The sequence below is a fragment of the Bufo bufo genome, chromosome 3 (genome assembly GCF_905171765.1).
Source record: "Bufo bufo chromosome 3, aBufBuf1.1, whole genome shotgun sequence".
In the NCBI taxonomy this organism is placed as follows: domain Eukaryota; kingdom Metazoa; phylum Chordata; class Amphibia; order Anura; family Bufonidae; genus Bufo; species Bufo bufo.
The window spans coordinates 461,131,981-461,144,031 of record NC_053391.1 but is presented as its reverse complement, the minus strand read 5'-3'; the positions used below and the strand labels follow the sequence as shown (position 1 = coordinate 461,144,031).

At 42.3% G+C, this 12,051-nt stretch overlaps 1 protein-coding gene across 1 annotated transcript in view; it reads right to left on the bottom strand.

Annotated features, from left to right (window-relative positions):
* Window positions 1-1,188: 1,188 nt before the first annotated feature.
* Window positions 1,189-12,051, bottom strand: part of GRTP1 (growth hormone regulated TBC protein 1) — a 77,281-nt gene continuing 66,418 nt past the window's right edge. Inside the window, exon 10 of the mRNA XM_040425182.1 lies at window positions 1,189-1,315. The gene's annotated coding sequence lies outside the window, so the exon portion shown is untranslated. The remainder of the gene's footprint in view (window positions 1,316-12,051) is intronic.

Sequence of the window (12,051 nt, the reverse complement as noted above, 5' to 3'; positions counted from 1 at the left end):
ATTTCGTCATATGAATTCCAGGCATTACCACCGAAATTTCGGTAGGCTTCCAAAAGATAATCCATATTGAAGAAAAGTCTACTGCAAAGTTCCAGATGTTTTTCACCGAGAACTGCTGAGTAGATAGAAAATGCCTGAATCCACATGAATATGGATGTTTTTTGAGATTTTTGATTCATCCTCGTAATTTGATTCTTTTTTTGTCAGTTTTGACTGAATCTTTAGTAGATAGAAGGAGAGAGTATAAATCCATATATTCTCTCTTCCAAATTTTTTTTTTAGTAGATAAGGGAAGATGATAACCTAATGGGGATATGTGACACACCATTGCCTCCTTAAAACATGTATCAGAAATGCCTTCTAAAGAGTGAGGGACATGTATGTCAGATATGGGAACAGGAGGGGTAGCAGTTTGCTGAATATTCAACATAGACAAATTGCCATTCTGTTCCCATATATTAGCTACGCCAGGGCTGGCCAATCTGCGGCTCTCCAGCTGTTGTAAAACTACAATTCCCACCGTGCACTGTTGTAGGCTGATAGCTGTAGGCTGTCTGGGCATGCTGGGAGTTGCAGTTTTGCAACAGCTGGAGAGCCGCAGGTTGGCCATCCCTGAGCTACGCTATCCTGCTTCTTATTAATGGCTAAAAAATATAAGAATTCATTAAATAAATTGATTTTTTCTGTTGAAATGCTGGTGGTAGCTGGTGTGGTGCACAATGTAATATTGTCACCATGAGCCTTTATTGTCTCACCCTCCTGGCGCGATCCTGTGGACGTTGACGGAGGGGGACTGGATGTGGAAAGGTACTTCTTCTTGGAAATTGCTTTATGGGGCTCCGGAGATCGCTTTCTGCTTGCTGTTTTCCTGGATGGTTGTGGCTGAGGTGAGTATCTTACTCCCTGCGATTCCTCTTACCACCCTCCGGTACGCTAGTCTCTTCACTGTGCATGTGCGCGCCATTGACGACTGATGAATCTATCGACTCTGGGCTCGCTCAGGGGACTGCGCAGAATACAGGATCAGAGGATGCCGGAACGTCATTAGAGGGTAAGTAAGAAAGGGATAAGCATTTTTTAAGCCACTGTTCTCCCCCATTAGATTCCGCTTTGTAAATTAACTCTTTTAGAAGTTCTTCCATGGAGTTGAGTGTAGCAGGTCCGTACAGATGCTTCTCTGCACCGTGAATGCGCATCTGACGTTTAACTTCTTCTTTTACAGGTGTCCTCCCGCCTTGACAGTTAGGCTGCTATCCAATGATCGTGAAGATGAAGATAACGGACCAAATCTCCAGTTGATCCTCGTGGATGACACCTATTACCAGGTAAGATAACTTTATTAACATTAATACAATGAACGGAACCATGCCACCATGTGTTCCCTTCATTGTATCACACAATCATATAGTGCCCCTACATACTGTACACACACACCTATATATATATATATATATATATATGTATATATACACACACACACACACACACACAATAGACACATTTACACACACTTACACACATGTATACACTTAACTTTCCTGCAGGCATATGAAGTCTGTCAGAAAGAAAGTCCAAGTAGAACAGCTGTTTCAGCTTCTGGAGCCTCCCCTCCCCCTCATGTTGCTTCCGACTGATGAATAGCGAACTGAAGCTTTATGCAGGAGGTGTTGGCAGGCCCTCCATCTGCTCTCCCTGAACACTCACCAGAACGGCCATGGCAGGTGGGAGGGGCTTCAGCTTCCTGCTCTGCTAGAGCAGGCAGGAAAGCTTTATTTCAGTGGGGAGGAGAGCGCACTGAAGGAGTCTCTGGCAGGGCACCCTCTTCAGATGTGGAGAGAAATGCGTTGTTTGCACTCACACAGGCCCCTGAATACAATTATGTGACATAACTGTATTCCGGGCTGTAAAGGAGTGCAGGGCAGGAGGCTAACTTGCTGCCCCCTTGCAGTTTTGCAGAGCACCTCACTTTGCCTCATGAGCGGTGCGCCCCTGTGTACACCCTTACATGCCGATTCTCTTCCCTGGGGCAGACAAGATCATCCAGCAAGACAATGTGATATGTGACACGGCTACATATGTGTGCCATTGGTTGGAAGAGCATGCCCAAGACTTCCAAGTATTACCCTGGCCCCCTAAGTCTCCAGATTTGAACCCAACTGAGCATCTGTGGGATCACCTCGATTGTCATGTTTGCTCTATGAATCCTCCCCCATGCACGCAGCAGCTCTGTGAGGAACTGCAGGCTCCACAAAAAAAAATAATCTGCGTCTAATATTAAAATAAAAAAAGTGCTATTTCTTCAGCAAAATAATGTGAGGTGTCCATTACCTCTGGCTGTTGCCTGTGCGTATCTGTAGTGCATACAAAATATATTCTACATTTTTCAAACCAGAATATGGATCTAAATGTTTTTGTAACTGCATGTAATTAAACATTTAGTACAGCTACTGAGTTATTCACTATAAATCTATCCATATAGCAGCACTTGGGGTTTGTTTTTAACTTCCTTCTCTGTTAACCTCTCTGTTTGCAATTCTGTTCAGTTTTTCGCACGTGAAGAAAAACTGAAGAATAAGAATCTAGATGATAACGTAGTTACGCTACCTTTCGCCTCCCTCCTCCCACTCAGCTCGCCACGCCGTGTAAGCTAAGCTATGCTCTGCCTCGACAGACCTGAGGGATCCACCGCTTCTGAGCCCTGCACATGTCCAGACCTCTTGAACATCCTCCCCGTTGCCGTGCCGTGACTCCCTGCTCTTCCTTGGTGTTCCGTGGATGGTTGTTGTCTCCGGTCCCGGCTTGCTGTCCTTTAACTCTCCACTCCACGCTCCTCTGCTTCTGCTGGTCTCTGGATTTTTTATTATGAGAAAGTTTGACTAGATCTGTTTATTATTTTAATTTTTTTGGTCTAAGTAATTAATATAAGAAGAAAAGAAGAAAAGGGGAAGAAAAAAAAGAGAAAAAAAAAAAGGAAAGGAGGGAAAACAAACATATTATAAGGGAGGGAAAGAAAATGGCCCCTAAGCAAAATAGGCGTTCCTCCGAGTATACATCTGCCAAAACAGGCCAGAAACCGACTGAATCTGCAAAAATTGAACAGTTCTTGAAATCCTCAAGTGTTGTAACCACAACAGCAGGACAAAAAGGGTTGCATGATCTGAATGCAGAAAAAAAAAAAAGGCGGATTTAGAGTGGAAGAAGTATTGGATGATTACATTCAGGAGGGGGGGGGGGGGGGCGGAGAGAGGGTGTAAATGTCTTGTCCAAAGATGAATCTTCTCCACTAAAGGAAATCTTAGCTGCGGTAAAAAAAAAAAAATGGAGACCTAATAAAAGATATCTCAATACAACTTGGGGTAATTCAGACCGATGTGGTCTTGATAAGAGATTATGTCACAAAGATACGGGACAGAGTAACTACCATAGAAAAAACTGTGGAGGTCTTGGAGGAGGAAGTTAACATGTTTAAAACGGATATCCCCATGTTGAGATCTGAGGGTAGCATCTTAAAAAAAAAAAAGATGGTGGAGATGGAAGATAGGTCTAGGCAATATAATGTGAAAATTGTCGGCCTACCAAAAGGCATGGAAGGGGATAATCCTTGTGATATGATACAGACTTTAATTTTGGAGAAGTTTGGAAGGGAGCATTTTTCTTCATAATTTTTTGTGGAAAGGGCCCATCGGGTTCCAAGGGGTAAACCAACTCCTGGAAGGCCCCCGCGAATACTTCTTGTGAAGATAATTATTTCACGAGACTAGGATATGATTCTGAGAAGGGCAAGGGAGTGCCCCCCCCTATCTTATATAATGGAAATAGATTGTCCTTCTTTCCTGATTTCCCCAAGGACATCCAAGAAAAGAGACGTAGCTACATCAAGGTTAAGAGACGACTGCGTGAAAAGGACATTAAATATTAATTTGTTTACCTGGCTAAACTGCGGATAATCTTTAATAGTGCGACTTACTCCTGACCTAGTAGTGGATTGGCTCAATCTGAATAATATCTGAGTTTGTATTCTGTGGAGTGGGTTGCTATGCGTCTCCCAGGTTGGAGGGGGAGGGTGTAGGAATTGTAAACTTTTTCACTTCGGGATTTTTTTTATTTTATTTTTTCTGGCTGTTTGATGTCGTTCAGAATTCTAACCTGGAATGTTTGGGGTCTTTGATCTGACTCAGGCTACTTTCACACCTGCGTTAGGTGCGGATCCGTCTGGTACCTGCACAGACGGATCCGCACCTATAATGCAAACGCTTAGATCCGTTCAGAACGGATCCGTTTGCATTACCATGAACAAAAAAAAAAAAAAAATGATAATGCAAACGGATCCGTTTTGACTTTACATTGAAAGTCAATGGGGGACGGATCCGTTTGAAAATTGAGCCATACTGTGTCAACTTCAAACGGATCCGTCCCCATTGACTTACATTGTAAGTCTGGACGGATCCGTTTGCCTCCGCACGGCCAGGCGGACACCCGAACGCTGCAAGCTGCGTTTAGGTGTCCGCCTGCTGAGCGGAGCGGAGGACAAACGGAGCCAGACTGATGCATTCTGAGCGGATCCGCATCCACTCAGAATGCATTAGGGCTGGACGGATCCGTTCGGGGCCGCTTGTGAGAGCCTTCAAACGGAACTCACAAGCGGAGCCCCGAACGCAGGTGTGAAAGTAGCCTCAGAGACATCTTCCAGCGATTGTCAGCTTAGTGGAGACCCATTTCACTGAGGGGGCGATCCCTCGCCTCGGTGGGGGATGGGCCGTGCAGACCTATCATTCGACTTTCACTAGCTATTCAAGAGGAGTAACAGTATTAATTCATAAAGGGATTGATTTGGTCTGCCGGGTATCCTCTATCGATGAGCAGCGGAGATTTGTTTTCCTTTATGGAAAATTATTTGGGAAATTATGCATTCTGGCTTTTATCTATATCCCTCCCCCCTTTTCTTGTACTTAACTGTTTATTTTATGGATCAGTGGCCTGAATGTTCTCCCATAGTGAATGGGGACTTTAATTATGTTATCAATCCAGAAAAGGATAGGATTTCCATGGAGAGATATGTATACCCAGTGCCAAGGGTCCCCTTTGTCCCGTTTTTGCCAGGGATCCGGTTTTGTGGATGTATGGGGATACTTAGGGAAGGGGAAACTACATACTGTAGAATACTACACTCTAAAGGGTTATTCGAGCTGTTAATTCCTTTGGTGAAGTTTCAGGTCTTGATATTAACTGGTCTAAAACCACTCTTATGCCTTTAGACAAATTTGAACTTCTTACTGAGGAGTCTTCCAGTAGTTTGAAGATCTCTGATTCACTTGAATACTTGGGTATTACTATCTATTCTAAGATTGAAGATTTTTTACAGCTTAATTTGATAACCAAACTGAGGTCTAAAATAACTATATGGCTCCGACTTCAGTTATCTAGAGCCGATAGAATATCTCTGGTGAAGATGATGATTTTGCCCCAATTACTTTATATCCTTAGCAATTCCCCAGTATGGATTGAAGACAATTTTTAAAAATTAAGAGAATCATTAATGATCTACTTTGGGGAGAAAGCGAGTAAGGCTTAAATTGGAGTATTTTTATAAACCGATGGAACAGGGAGGATTAAATATTCCCTGCTTCAAGGGCTATTTTATAGCATCAAAGCTATGGCTATATTATGAATGGGAGAAAAGCCCACTTTTTAGAACCTTGGTGAGGATTTCCTCACATGAAAATATCTTTACCTTATTGAAATCTGACCAATTAATCAATCTCCAACACTACTATAGAGTTGCTGCAAAGCTGCTAATTAAGTCCGGGAGTACTATTAGAGATTGGTTGGGAATAAAGGGATCCCTTTGTTGTACGCCCCTTTGGCATAATTACTATTTACAGGCCCTAGATGAATTGGTTGGGGATCAGTATTGGCAAAATAATAAGATTCTCCATGTTGCACAGGTGGTTGGGAATGGGGATATTCTTTCGTTCTTGGAGTTAGCACAAAGAGAAAATATATCTAATCTATCTTGGTTTAGGTATTTTCAGTTACGTTTGGCACTTTTTAGTATAAAGGAAAAATCGTTTGACATAGATACTGTATTTTTCACCCCATAAGACACATTTTTAAATGCCCCTGCGTCTTATGGGGCGGATACTAATGAAGCGCTTCCATTATGGAAGCGCTCATTAGTACCGGAGGACCGGGAAGCGGTGAAAGATCTGTACTCACCACTTCCTGATCCTCGGCTGTCGGCTGTGCAGGGCTGTGCACAGTGTGAGGGCGCACTGTGACCTCACACGGTCGGCGCCTGTTCACAGCGCAGCAGACGAGCGTGGGCGGTGAGGAGCAGTGGCGTCCAGGAGCAGGAGAGGCAAGTTTTTATTTATTTTATAAAACATGAGGCTGCTGGGCGCATAATGGCTGATGGGGGCTATTGAGAGGCATAATGGCTGATGGGGGCTAATGAGGCATAAGGGCTGATAATGGGGGCTAATGAGGCATAAGGGCTGATAATGGGGGCTAATGAGGCATAAGGGCTGATAATGGGGGCTAATGAGGCATAAGGGCTGATAATGGGGGCTAATGAGGCATAAGGGCTGATAATGGGGGCTAATGAGGCATAAGAGCTGATATGGAGGCTAATGAGAGGCATAAGGGCTGATAATGGGGGCTAATGAGAGGCATGGGGCTGATAAGGGGGTGATGAGAGGCATGGGGTCTGATTGGGGGTCATTTACATCGGGGTCTGAGCTGAGGTCTGATTGGGGGGTCTGATTTGGGGTCTTGTTAACATTGGGGGTCTGATTTGGGCCGTCAGCTGAGGTCTGATTAACATTGAGGGTCTGATTGGTGGTCTGACCTGAGGTGTAATAATAATAAATAAAAAAATCTTATTGTCCCCCTCTAAAACCTAGGTGTGTCTTATGGGCCGGTGCGTCTTATAGGGCGAAAAATACGGTACTTCCACATTTTTTAATGATTTGATAGCAAAGCCAGCACAGAGATTTAAGATTTCTCAACTTTATAAATGTTTACTTAAAGCACGATTTAATAATATATGCTCTCCTGGGCAAAAGGCCTGGGGAAGTAATTGCCCAATGATTCAATTAGATGACTGGGACAATATATTGGTGAATTTAGGATTAGTTTCCTATAATTTTAATTACGTTTTGGGTTAATTTAATACTTTACATAGAATCTATATTACACCTTTATGGCTTAACAAATGGTGTTTGAGAAACACTTCTAATTGGCCACGGTGTGATTCACCTGAGGCTGACCATCTACATATGTTTTGGACTTGTATAGAATTAAAAGAATATTGGGGGGACAATTCATAATTTCTTACCCAAAATCTAAAAGTGGCGATTCCATTTACGGTAGAGTCTTAGATTTTTAATGACCTTTCCAAGGTTGGGTGCCATAAATATAAAAAGGACTCTTTTGGTTAAAATAATGTTTTTAGCGAGACTTTTGATTGCACTGGCTTGGTTCTCATCGAATACTCCAAGTATAAACACATGGTTAAATCTCGTTATTAAGATTAAAAGATATGAAATTATTTTATATAAACAAAGAAACTCTGAGAATAAATGGTTGAAGGTATGGGGAGAATGGAATTTTCCATTTGATAGGGGGCGGGAGACGCATCGCAAAAGGGGAAGCAGTTTGGGAGGGAATTGGGGGGGGGGGGGTATTAAAAAAAATGGAAATAACTATTTTGATGTTTTATTTTGTATTGAAATATTATTGCTTGGTTTTTCCAATAAAAAAATAAAAAACAAAAAAAATAGAATCTACATCTCCTAGCATCCATTCACTCCAGGGCTGGGTGAAAAGCGCACTATAGAACATGCTGTGATTTTTCCTGAATACAGAGATGGAGCGTGAAAAGTGACGCTCATATACACAGACTCATTCAAATGAATGGGTCAGGATTCAGCCTACATTCTGTGTGTTTGCTTCACACATTGCACCTGGACGGATGCCTTAAAAGGGAGAGAGCTGCAGCAGAAAGGATGCTCACCGTGAGCTGCAGCAGAATAGACACCCCCCCACGTGCCGTGAGCTGCCAGCTTGAAATACATCTAGCAGAGCAATGAATATGGAAGGAGTTCCATGGATCCATGCGAGGTACAAGGCTGCTTATAGTTTTGTTAGAGATTGTCATGTACAATATGATGTCCGATTTTTTATTTTTACATTAATCCTGGTATAACAGACTGGCCACATGGGATTTGTAAGGCCAAAAAACATTATTTGATAAATGTCTAATATGTTGTGTCTTGAGGGGACTAAAAACCTGATGGGAAACATACAATGCATATAAAGATTTTCTGTCTTTTTTTTTCTTTTAAACCCCTTCCCGACCACCTCACCCAAGTTTAGGTTGGTGGTCGGGTTTTTAACCCCTTAAGGACACAGCCTTATTTCACCTTAAGGACCAGGCCATTTTTTGCAAATCTGACCAGTGTCACTTTAAGTGGTGATAACTTTAAAACGCTTTGACTTATCCAGGCCATTCTGAGATAGTTTTTTCGTCACATATTGTACTTCATGACACTGGTAAAATGAAGTCCAAAAAATTTTTTTTTTGCATAAAAAAAATACCTAATTTACCAAAAATTTGGAAGAATTAGCAAATATCAAAGTTTCAGTTTCTCTACTTCTGTAATACATAGTAATACCCCCAAAAATTGTGATGACTTACCATTCCCCATATGTCTACTTCATGTTTGAATTATTTTGGGAATGATATTTTATTTTTTGGGGATGTTACAAGGCTTAGAAGTTTAGAAGCAAATCTTGAAATTTTTCTGAAATTTACAAAAACCCAATTTTTAGGCACCACTACAGCTCTGAAGTCACTTTGCGATGCTTACATAATAGAAACCACCCAAAAATGACCCCATCTATAAACTACACCGCTCAAGGTATTCAAAACTGATTTGACAAACTTCGTTAACCCTTTAGGTGTTGCACAAGAGTTATTGGCAAATGGGGATAAAATTTGAGAATTTCATTTTTTTGCCTAATTTTCCATTTTAACCCATTTTTTCCACTAACAAAGCAAGGGTTAACAGCCAAACAAGACTGTATCTTTATTGCCCTGACTGCCGTTTACAGAAACACCCAATATGTGGCCGTAAACTACTGTACGGCCACACAGCGGGGCGCAGAGTGAAAGGGTTAACAGCCAAACAAAACTCATTATTTATGGCCCTGATTCTGTAGTTTACAGAAACACCCCATATGTGGTTGTAAACTGCTGTACGGGCACACGGCAGGGCGCAGAAGGAAAGGAATGCCATACGGTTTTTGGAAGGCAGATTTTGCTGGACTGGTTTTTTGACACCATGTCCCATTTCAAGCCCCCTGATGCACCCATAGAGTAGAAACTCCATAAAAGTGACCCCATCTAAGAAACTACACCCCTCAAGGTATTCAAAACTGATTTTACAAACGTTGTTAACCCTTTAGGTGTTGCACAAGATTTAATGGAAAATAGAGATACAATTTCAAAATTTCACTTTTTTGGCAGATTTTCCATTTTAATATTTTTTTTCCAGTTACAAAGCAAGGGTTAACAGCCAAACAAAACTCATTATTTATGGCCCTGATTCTGTAGTTTACAGAAACACCCCATATGTGGTTGTAAACTGCTGTACGGGCACACGGCAGGGCGCAGAAGGAAAGGAATGCCATACGGTTTTTGGAAGGCAGATTTTGCTGGACTGGTTTTTTGACACCATGTCCCATTTCAAGCCCCCTGATGCACCCCTAGAGTAGAAACTCCATAAAAGTGACCCCATTTTAGAAACTACGGGATAGGGTGGCAGTTTTGTTGGTACTAGTTTAGGGTACATATGATTTTTGGTTGCTCTATATTACACTTTTTGTGCGGCAAGGTAACAAGAAATAGCTTTTTTGGCACAGTTTTTTTTTTTGTTATTTACAACATTCATCTGACAGGTTAGATCATGTGGTAATTTCATAGAGCAGGTTGTCACGGACGCGGCGATACCTAATATGTATTAATTTTTTTAAATTTATGTAAGTTTTACCCAATGATTTCATTTTTAAAACAAAAAAAGTTTTAGTGTCTCCATAGCCTAAGAGCCATAGTTTTTTCAGTTTTTGGGCGATTATCTTAAGTAGGGTCTCATTTTTTGCGGGATGAGATGACGGTTTGATTTGCACTATTTTGGGGTGCATATGACTTTTTGATCGCTTGCTATTATACTTTTTGTGACGTAAGATGACAAAAAATGGCTTTTTTTACACCGTTTTTTTTTATTTTATTTTTTTACGGTGGTCACCTGAGGGGTTAGGTCATGTGATATTTTTATAGAGTCGGTCGATACGGACGCGGAGATACCTAATATGTATACTTTTTTTATTTATGTAAGTTTTACACAATGATTTCATTTTTGAAACAAAAAAAATGATGTTTTAGTGTTTCCATAGTCTAAGAGCCATAATTTTTTCAGTTTTTGGGCGATTATCTTAAGTAGGGTCTCATTTTTTGCGGGATGAGATGATGGTTTGATTGTTACAATTTTGGCGTACATGCGACTTTTTTGATCACTTTTATTAGCTTTTTTTGGGAAGTAAGGTGGGCAAAATTTCAATTTCATCATAGTTTTTTATTTTTTATTTTTATGGCATTCACCGTTCGGGTAAAGTAACATGACCGTTTTATAGATCAGGTCGTTACAGACGCGGCGATACCAAACATGTGTAGGGAATTTTATTTTTTGAATTTTTAATCAGTGATAAATGTGTTTTTTGATTTTTACTTTTTTTCCACTTTTTTTTACTTTTTTTTTTACCCAGACCCACTTGGTTCTTGAAGATCCAGTGGGTCTGGTGTCTGTATAATACAGTATAGTACAATATTTAGGGTACTGCACTGTATTTTACTTACACTGAACAGATCTATGCTTTCAGCACAGATCTGTTCAGCACCATGGACAGCAGGACGCCTGAGACGGCGTCCTGTTGCCATGGGAACCTTCCCCGTCTGCCACAACTTCGCAAACGGGGAAGGGTGAGGACGGGGCTGGCGGGGGGCTGTCTGGGAGCTCTCTCCCTCTCCCATCGGGGGGCTGCAAAGGCACAGCAGCCCCCCGATCGGAGAGGGAGCTCCCTCTTACTGTTAACTTTTTCCATACAGCGGTCCGTACGGACCGCTGTATGGAAAGGGTTAAACGGCTGACATCGCATCACCGATGTCAGCCGTTTATACCAGGGTGCCAGCAATGTGCTGGCACCCTGGTATACCCACTGTACACCAACGATTATTCAATGGGAGGCGGGCGGGGGATCGCGATCCCGCCTGCCGCACCGCCCGCAACACCCTCCCTGCACCTCCCACCGGGCTAAAATCATTCAGAGGTGCGGGGGGGGGGGGGGGGGGGTGATAAATATATATTTTCGCCACACTAAAGTTTCTGATCGCCGCGGTCAGGGACCGCAGCGATCAGAAACTGCAGAAAGCGCAACAAACCGCAGGTCTGAATTGACCTGCGGCTTGTTGCGATCGCGGACATGGGGGGGGTCACAGGACCCCCCCGCGCATTTAGCCGAGGTGCCTGCTCAATGATTTGAGCAGGCACCTTGTTCCGATCACAGCCGGTCGGGCGGCAGTGATCGGAACAACACATGACGTACCGGTACGTCATGTGTCCTTAAGGACTCGGGAAAAATGCCGTACCGATACGTCATGTGTCCTTAAGGGGTTAAAAATGGCCACTCATGAGCGCCATAGTGCCAAGTGCCTGCTGTTTTTCCACACTACATACTATGCAACCATAAATGGAGCCATTAGAAAGTACAACTTGTCCTGCAAAAACCAAGCCCTCATACGGCTATGTGAATGGAAAATTAAAAAAGTTATGGCTTTGTGAAGGCTGGGATTAAAAAAAAGAAAATCGCCCAGTCTTGAAGAGATTAAACCACACGGTAACACAAAAATATGCCTGAAAACATCAGACTGTCACAGCGTCACCTTTAAACCCCCCCCCCCCTCTAGTCATTGGTTACAACTGTTCTGACAAAGTG